The 9,930-nt window shown below is 47.7% G+C and overlaps 1 long non-coding RNA gene across 1 annotated transcript; it reads left to right on the plus strand.

The window, feature by feature from the left end:
* The first annotated feature begins 1,202 nt into the window (after positions 1 to 1,202).
* LOC149994326 (uncharacterized) lies at positions 1,203 to 4,699 on the plus strand. The gene is made up of 3 exons (XR_016507811.1): positions 1,203 to 1,450; positions 2,732 to 2,877; positions 4,322 to 4,699. It is a non-coding gene; the product is annotated as an uncharacterized LOC149994326 (long non-coding RNA).
* Positions 4,700 to 9,930: the final 5,231 nt, after the last annotated feature.

Below are 9,930 nucleotides of genomic sequence, written 5' to 3' on the forward strand. Positions count from 1 at the left end.
GGAACCCTAGCGGTCTCTGAAAACACACCAACGTTGTGAACATGCGCCCGGCCAGGCGATTGCACTGGAAATGGTGAAGGTTATGTCAACAGCAGCAACAACGGCCATCTGCCTTCACCTGTACCAAGTGCGGCAGGGATTGTCACTCCCGAATCGGACTGCACAGCCATTCTCGGCGGTGCAGATAGACTCTCAAGAAGCTACGCCATCGTCTCTCGAGACGGACGGCTGCCGACGACGACGATGTCATGTGAATGATAGTCTGTTTTATTTTATCTTATTTTATTATTATTAATTTTCCAAGCAAACATTTATATAGAAAGTCATAGAGGTAGAAGAAGTGAGCCATGGAGGAAGTGAGCCAGCTGAGCTGTGTGGGCTCAGGAAACAAGTTACAGAGGCGAAAGAAGGGCCTTTGGAGCTCAGGAGGGGGAACGAAAAGAGACGTCTAAGGGGAGAAGGCGAGAGTGGGGGAAGAGGCAGAGAGAGAAACGGGCGCGGGGTGGGACGGGGAGAGAGAGAGAGAGAGAATGAGAATTGGGTTCTTTGTCTTGAAGGCTTTTATCTGCTTTCCAAAGGGAGGTCCCAGGGAGGTCTCAAGTGTGTCCCCCCAGGGTCATGGTCTCCACTGTTGGGTTGGAGCCAGGGTGTCATTAGTCAACGCTGCTGGTTTTGCTGTCAGCCATGGCATATGGCTCTGTTTTAAAATGCACTGAAAAAGAGGGTTCTGGTGCCTCGAAAGAAGGGCCTCCTGCCCAAGAGAACAGAGACACTTGCCTTTTTCCACTGTCATGAATGTCCCCAGAAAGTGTTAAACAAATATCGCCAGGGAGGAAGGGAGGAGGCGGGAGGGACGGATGGATGGGTGAGAGGTGAGGAGGGAGGAAGGGTGAGAAGGAGGAAGAAGGGAGGGAGGAGGAAAGGGAGAGAAGAGAAGAAAGTAGGAAGGGGAGAAGACGATTGGTGGGAATTCGTTTACGTCCCTGCTCCGACCCCCAATCCCCGAGAGGTCCTGGCACACCTCTTCTCTCTGAGACCCAATTTCCTCATTTCTAAAGTCCTTTCCACTCCCGGTTTTAAATCACAGCTCCACCTCTCAGGTATTTAGATGCTTAACTACCCCACCCTCTCCCGCCCCGGGCAGGCCTGGAGGCCTCCTGCAGCAAAGGTGGCCCCTGGCTTTTTCCCACCCGGATCTGCCAGCCAGGTGGGCCTCCCTCCCCTTCCCCTGCTGGTTCCAAGAGCCTGGGCCTCCTGCAGACCACCCCCCAGAGCCGGGGCGCTGCGCCCACGGCAGGGATGGGTTTGAAGATGTGTTGCAGCTCCAGAGGGAACTGGCTGAGCCCCACCGATCTCATTTCAAGTCATGGGCCACCGCAGGCTTCCCACATGAAGCCACAGCCGCCGCCAAGCCACCGCCTCTCAGCGGCCACCTTGCTGCAGCCAGCAGGTAGAAACTGGGATGTGGACACCTCCTTCTCTGAAACCAACCTGCACTCTCTTCAAAGAAACCAAACCTGCCCCCCTTCTAGGCAGCTCGAAACCAGAGAGTCATTAGTGGGTCCTGGGTGAGAGGCTGCGGAAGCCAGAGCGTCCTTGCATCCTGCAGATGGGAGGGGTGGGGGGTGGGAGGGGCCATGCACGCTGCGGGGAGCCCAGTGTGAGCCCCACACTGGGCACCAGTAACACCTTACCTTTGGGCTCAGTGGCTCTTTCTAGCTTGACCTCTCCTCTCCCTGCCTGCAGATTCTATGGCCTGCTGGAAATTCCCACCCGTGTGACCTTCTGGTCACATGGATTAAAAATTTCCAAACTGAAGTCAGCATCCCCCACCCTCCCTATTTCTCCTCTGGTCTTTACTGTTCTTGTGAATGGTGCCACCCCACCCCCCAGTTTCCGAGGCTCCAAACCTCAAAGTCCTCGCCAACTCCTCCCTCTCCCTCTCTCCCATGCTGATGGAATGTTAAGAATTCCTGACTCTTTCACTTTAGTACTAATTGTTGCTTTTGACCCTTCCTGTCACCTGCAGAGTCTGCTCATACCCTGTCACTTCCCCGACTCTGTCTTCTGCGAACTCCAAAGAGCCCTACAGTTCCTTGTGATCACCAAAGCATAGCTTTGACTACATCAGGTCCTCTGCTCAAAACCCTGTAGCCATCAGGCCATGACTGGTGTGGTTCATTGGGTTGGGAATCACCCCACAAACCGAAAGGTCACTAGTTTGATTCCCGATCAGGGCACATGCCTGGGCGTGGGCCAGGTCCCTAGTTGGGGGCCTGTGAGAGATGACTAATTGGTGTTTCTCTTGCACCTCAATATATTTTTCCCTCTCTTTCTCCCTCCCTTCTCCTCTCTCTAAAAATGAATAAATACAGTCTTAAAACAAAACAAAACACCCTGCAGCCATCACCAGCTGCAATGTATTCAGCGTCTGCTGTGATCTTGCCCTGAATGTGTCTTTCCCCCTCTCCCCCTCCTCCCCTACTCCAGGCTTCAGCTCAGAGATGACATTTCATGGGCAAACTGTCATTGGTTGGTGGTTTTGTGTCTGGAACATTCTATGATCATAGGGCTATGAGGTTGCCTCTGGGTACTGCGAGAGTGCTTGCTATGGGCAAGGCAGGGTAGAGTATGATACGTATTTGCCAACCTATCTTTCACCAAACTGGGCCTCTCGCTACGGCCCACTGCAAATGCCTTACACCTTCCCACATCTGTGCTTTCCCTCCAGTCCTATCCCTCTCTCTCATGTTCCAGTCCTACCAGTCCTTAAGGGCCAGCTCGAATACTGTCTTCTCCAAGAGGTATTCCTTGGTGCAGCTGAGGTTGAAGACAGGAGCAGGTGCATGAACATTTCAGCTGGAGAACAGTGAGGTGGTGAGTGGCAAAGTGGTGGATGGTGTGGTCAAGCAGAGCCTCCTAAGCATAGGTGTGGGCCAGCTGATTCTGCCTCATGGGTGGGTGCCTCTGAAGTCAGTCTCAGTTTCCTGCAATGGGGCCGGACAACTGCATTTGTAATGAGTTCCCAGGTGATACTTAAGTACTGTCTGGTAGGTGGACCACTGTGTAGAATGACCAAAAGGAAAATTCTGCTACCCTATCACACAGCTGTGACCTGAGGCAGCCCTTCTCAAATTAGCTGTGGGGAAAGACCAGTTATTAAAAATGCCTGGTGCCCTTCCTGGCCAGGTAGCTCAGTTGGTTAGAGAGTAGTCCTAAAATGCCAAGGTTGCAGGTTCGATTCCATCAGGGCACACACAAGAATCAACCAATGAATACATAAATAAGTGGAACAACAAATCAATCTCTCTCTCTCAATCAATCATTTATCATTATTTAAAAAATGCCTGGCATAATGGGAACTAAAATTGAAATTGAAAAATGTTAGTGGTCATTTTGCATCATTTAATAAAATAGCACTTTACCTAGATGAATGTTGGGTTTTTTACCTTTAAAATGGCATTAACTGTGTATTGTTCAGACTCAGATAAGCATGTGAGCACTTCACTGATTCATGCTTGGGATGAAGTGCTTTACCTTTTACTAGAGAGGACAAAAACAGGATGATAGTCACACTACTGTTTTTTCCAGATGACAAAAATATACTTTTCCTTGTTTAGAGGCAAATTCATATTGATAAATATTTTGTCTCTTTTTCCTCCACTAAACATACACAGTAATAACTTACCTAGAAGGTGAGTCTTTATTCTGCTTTTAAGGTGATTGACAGAGAGAAATGCTTGTATTATATATATGCCATATATTTGACTGCAAGTTATAAAGTTAAAAGAATGATGATGATCTCTAATTAATATATTTGAATTTGATGCATAAGAAAAACTACGCAAGTTATCTTTGAAGTGAAAAATATTTTCTAATCCATTGCACACATATACTCTTCTAAAATACAGTAAAAGTGAATTACTAGAAAAATAAAATAACAAAGACGTGTAAAATATAAGCCCTGAATTTATTAGCAAGAGACATAAAATCACTCTGTCAAATTGGCACAGAAGTTTCCAAAGTCTCCATCTGCATTTTCACTCCGTGTGTACCAGAAACGGTGTGCGGTTTTATTCGTGGGACACCCTGGAATAGCTGGCTGGCTGGCTGGAGGGATGTCCCAAGCAGCTCCTGTGGTCGCTACCCCAAAAGGGATTCTTTGCAATAAATAATTCAAATGCAGCACACATGCCTCCCGTGTAACGGTCACCAGAAGACGTGAATTTTTACTGTGTGTGTTCTAGGTTGGTGGGTAGGTAGGTGGCTAAGAAGACAAGTAAAAGATCACGAACCTCCAAGTTTCTTTTCTCCTTCACAGGAATGACCTTTCAACTTCCTCTCCTCTCCAATCACATTCAGACTTCTCTGCTCCCTTGAACAAAAACCACTTAGTGAACCAAGTGGCAATATCCCAAAAGAAGGTAAGTGAATGACTGTACAAGATTCACCCCCAATTCTAGAAGGCCTTCCCCTCCCTCCTGGGCTCAGCTAGGCACCTACTGGCTTGCGTGTCCTGAGCTCCTGCACATGGAGTCTGCAGGTCACTCCTGGGCAACCTCTATGGGACCCTTGGAGGTCTTAATGCTTCAATACAAATTGAAGTAACCGAATAAGAGTGTTTTTAGGAATGCATCTATACAATCTGATTCCACTTTAAAGAAAGAGTTCTGATCATGGAGTTGAAGCCTATGAGATCTTACCAGTCTAAATAAACAAATAAAAACATCTAATTTTGACTTGGACCTTGAGCCTCAAACTGTGAAAAAAGATATGCAAAATGTGTATCTTCACCTGGTTAAAAATAGATCTGGGTGCTAGGCCTGGCTTCCTTTGTTGACCAGAGTGAGGGGAAGAGGGGGGAGTAGCCATAAACTAGTACCCTCGGGGTTCTCGGAAGTGTGGGAGCCAGTGGGTGTCCCAAAGAGATCGCCCAGATTCAGCCCTGGTGGAAGCTGTGCCACCTCACTGAAGTCTCTCAACATCTCTAGTTCAGTTTCGGTGTCCCTCAGATAAAGGAGCTGGACTTAATAAAGACAGCTACCTTTATGGGGCCAGCATTCACTACTTTGCAGCCCCGGCTCAGCCTGCTTCCTGCATGGATGTAATTTCATGCTCACGATCCAGTGAGCTCAGTGTGATGATTTGGTCCATTTCGAGAGCATCACTTGCCCGAGTCGACACAGCTAGGATGTGACAGAGTCAGACTTGATTCCCCAGAAGTCTGGCTCCAAAGCCTGGGTTATTTCCTCCCGATTTTGTTATTGCGAAAATTTTCAAATATTTAGAGAAGTTCAAAGAATAGTACGGTGATCACCTGTATGGCCTCCATCTGCTTTCAACAATTTGACATTTGGCTTATTTATGTTTTCTCTCTTTTATGAGGTATGGATCCCATTGCTGAAAAATGCCTTTTCATACTAGCTGGATAGAGGTATAATTGACACACAACAAACCCCACGTATTTCAAGTGTACAACTTGATAAGCTTTGACATAGGTATACATTCATGAAACCACGGCCGCCTTCAACATAACAAATGTACCCATCACCCCAAAAGTTTGCTGAGGCCTCTTTGTGATCCTTCCCACCAGGCCCTCCTTGCCGTACCCACCACCCCCCCGGCCCCTGGCTACTACTGTTATACTCCTATTACTAAACCTTAGTTTGCATTTTCTGCAATTTTATGCAAATGGCAAGACATGATTTGTACTGGTTTGGGGAAAGGGTCTGACTTCTCTGTTACAGCGTAATTATTTCAAGGTCTGTCTAATGTGGTAGCATGTGTTAATAGTCATTCTCTGTTTGCTGGGTAGCACTGCTTTGTGTGGATACACCACACTTCGTTTTCCACTCTCTTTCCAGTTTTTGGTGATTACAAATGAAATTGCTATGAGCATTTGTGCACAAGTTATTTACATGAATATATGCTATGTTAGGCAGGATAAGCCCCTCCCCAAACGGTTCATACTTTTATCTCAAGACTGTGAATAGTTACATTATATGGCAAGAGGGATTTCTGCAGGTGTGATGAGGAGTGTGGACCTCAAGTAGGGAGATTGTCCAGCTGAGCCCAATCCCTGGCAACCACTGATCTATTTGCTGTCTCCACAGCGTTGCCTTTTCCAGAACGTCACAGAGTTGGAATCAAACAGCGTGCAGCCTTTTCAGACTGGCTTCCTTCACTTTGTAATATGGATTTAAGTTTCTTCCATGTCTCTTCATGGCTTATTAAGCTCATTTCTTTTTGTCACTGAATAATATTTGATTGTCTGAATGTATCAATGCTTATTTATTCATTCACCCACTGAAGGACACCTTGCTTGCTTCTAGGTTTTGACAATCATGAACAAAACTGCTAATAAACATTCATGTTCAGGTTTTGCTGCAGACATAAGTTGTCAAATTCTCCGGATAAATACCAAGGAGTGTGCTTGCTGAATTTATGGTGAGAGTATTTTTGTGAGAAAGCCCCAAACTGTCTTCCAAAGTAGCAAAATGTAGCATTTTGCATTCCCACCAGCAGTGAATGAGAGCGCCTGCTGCCCCACCTCCTTGTCAGCATTTGGTGTTGCCTGTGCCCTAGACTTTGGCCGCTCTCAAAGTGTGCAGTGGTGTCTCATTGTTGTTTTAACCTGTATTTCCCCGGTGGTATAAGATGTGGAACATTTGTTTACAAGCTTATTCACCACCTGTATATCTTCTCTGGTGAGGTGTCTGTTAGGGTCTTTGGCTCATTTTAAAAACAGGGTTGTTTGTTTTTTGAGTTTTGAGTTTCTTAGATCTAGGCATTATTTCTTTTATTTAAATAAGATTTTATTTATTTATTTTTAGAGAGAGGGGAAGGGAGGGAGAAAGAGAGGGAGAGAAATATCGATGTGAGAGAGAAACATCAATTTGTTACCTCTTGCACGTGACCTGATCAGGGACTAAAGCTGCAACCCAGGCACATGCCCTGACCAAGAATGAAAGCAATGACCTCTCACTTTGCAGGACAACACCCAACCCACTGAGCCACTCCGGTCAGGGCAGCCATGATTTCTTTAAGTATGTTTTTCTGTTTTCCCCCTCCCCCTCCCCTATCTTCCATATGTATGTCGTAAGCTCCACATATATTAGGCTGCTTGTTGTCCCACAGCTCATAGATGTTCTGTTCATTTTCCCCCAATTTTTACTCCCCTGTGAGTCATTCTGTTCTTTGCTATGTCTTCAAGTTCACTAATTTTTTGTTATTGTTGTTGAATGCTATATATTTTGGGGGTTTGTTGCTAAATAATCTTGAGCTTTGTTCTGAGGTTTATTGAGACTTCTTGGAAACCGGAGTTTTCTTCCAGCCCCAAAGCATAGATATTGAGTCTTCCTCTGTTCTGCAAGGGGCTATCATGTCCACCAGACACCTTTGAACATCTATTTTCTGGACCTACTCCTGACATTTTAAGTAGGATGGCAAGACTTCAACGGACTTCCTCCCCAAAGTGCCTGCTGGGGCACTGGCAGAGGAGGTGTTGCAAAGGAGGCACCAGTCACCGTGGAGTGCCACCCCCATTCCGTGGGCAGTGTGACGAGTGTCCAGGCCCTCCAGGGGGCGGAATCCAGGGCAGGATGAGACATGCAGGAGATTCAGAGGAGCAACATGTCTCTATGCTGAAGAGCTAGTTGCTACCCAAAGAAAGAATCATGCTTTCCCCTCCACTTGGAGACGCCTTGGGTGGAAGACTGGGTCCCAAGTCCCTGACCAAATTTAATCATCACCCAAGACGCCCCCAGGAGGTTGTGTTAAGCTGATGTGGGTGGCACATGACACAGCTTCTGTGGAGAAAATGGAAACAAGCCCTGTTAATCTGATGCCAGAAATGACCCTGTGGCTTTCTTTCCCTTATGTCTGGGGAATCGGATTCTTCCAGGTCTGAGCTAGTCCCTGTTCAAAGTGTGGAGTCTTTAGAAACTGCAATAAACTTTACAGGTTCCTTGAATTTGGGAACTGCTCAGTGAATTCATTTCCCAAGTGTCTGTGGAGCAGCTGTGTGTTAGCCCCTCTTAGACATGGGATTGGGGGGTGGGGTGGGGGTCGGTGGGAGATTAAATACATACAGAGCCCACCTGCCTGGAGCTTCCATCCAGTTGGAAAGACAAAAGCTAACCAACGCACAAGCCGTGCCTCAGATGGTGGAAGAGTAAAGCAGCAACGGGGTGTCTGGGCAGGGCACTGAGTCCCCAAGGACCTGGAATGGGTTCTATTGAGGAAAGCCACCAGGAGGAAACGTCCCTGGGGACAGAGGCAACCGTCCTGGGACTCCTGAAAATTTCTGTTCTACCAATTGGCTGTCTTCAGAGGTTCCTGGAGACACCCTAAAGTTTCTGTGGCCCCTCCGGTGCCCCTACTGTGCCCTAAGCAGTGTGCTGGGCACAGCATGAATTTTGGGCAAAGAGGCGCAAACCCCAGCTGCCGCCCTGGGAGGTGCCTGGAGAAGGGTGATGGATGACGGAGGAATCATCCTTGAGAATGGATCCAGCCCCACGAGGTATGGGGACCCCAGGTCCCCAGACTGGGGGTGTTTCAGCCTCTGGGGTGCTGAACTGCAGGCTTGCTCTGCTGCCCCCTTCACTTTTGGGGGCAGTCTCCAGTCAGGAGGGGAAGCCAGGAACCACCTGCAGCTGGTGTGGGAGGAAAGGGGTATCAGGCTGCGGCCCGGACACCTGGGTAGAGTCTCCTTTGCCACCTGACAGCTGTGGGTCCTGGGCTAGTCCCTTCATCGCTCTGAGCCTCAGTACCTTCACCTGTGAAGTGGGGAGAGCCTGTCTTGCCCAGTGAGTGTGCAATATGGTAGCTGCTAGTCACCTGAACAACGTGAGTCTGAATTGAGCTGTGCCCTAAGTGTGACATTTTCTACAGATTCCAAAGACTTGGTATAGAACACATGTGTAAAATACCTCATTAATAATTTTCAATGTTGGTTTACATGTTTAAATGATAGCATTTTAGGTACATGACCTAAATGAACTGTGGTATTAGAACTAATTTCTCTGGCCTCTTTTTACTTCCGTTAATATGAATAATGAAAGCTTTTAAACGTCGTGGGCTCACGTTCCATTTCTAGTGGGCAGCGCGACCTAGAACAGGGGCTGCACTGGGAGCCAACCGGGAGCTCTGGGAGCCACTGACCCACCCCTGGAGTTTCCAGTTCAACTCTCCTGGGGCCTGGGCCAGGTATTCAAATTTGACAAGCTGCACAGATGACTCCTGTGTTGGCAAAGTCTGGTAGCTACAGTCATGCCTCGTTTTATTGCCCCCAGTTTTGTTCCCTTCGCTTTTGTGCTCTCCACAGATATTGTGTTTTATAAACTGAAGGGAAGACCTTCCACCAGCAAAAAGACCACACTTCGCTTTATTGCAATCCTCACTTTATTGTGGTGGTCTGACATGGAACCTGCAGTATCTCCGAGGTATACCTGTGCTGCTGTAGAATGGTTTGCAAGTTCCCACAGGAGGTGTCTTTCCAGTCCCGGTGGTGAGTATGACTGCCTGAGATCCTGTGTACATGGGACCGGGGAGCGAGAAGCTCAGGGACGCCTGTTAGGTGTCGTTTGTGTCCAGTATCTCATGAGGTAGGGACTCTGCTGCCCCCGCTTACTCATGAAGAAGCTGACATAGGAAGTCACTTTCCAGAGTCACGTGCCTAGGAAGCAGCAAGACTGAGATTTGAACCCACGCTTTCCTTATTACACACCCCCACAGGGAACACTGTGAGTCCCAGCTCATGGAGGCAACCACAGTTTAGGAATTCATGCTCCCCAGAGCCTGGGGATGAAGGCCTCAGGGGAGTGAGAAAAGCAAGTGAGATGGCTGAGGCGCATGGCCCAGGGGCTGGTATGTTATAAGTACCAGTAAGGGCACCGATCATGATTTATATAATTAAGTTACTCATCATTA

This window comes from Furipterus horrens, unplaced genomic scaffold, assembly GCF_987537825.1.
Source record: "Furipterus horrens unplaced genomic scaffold, mFurHor1.1.pri manual_scaffold_13, whole genome shotgun sequence".
Lineage (NCBI taxonomy): Eukaryota > Metazoa > Chordata > Mammalia > Chiroptera > Furipteridae > Furipterus > Furipterus horrens.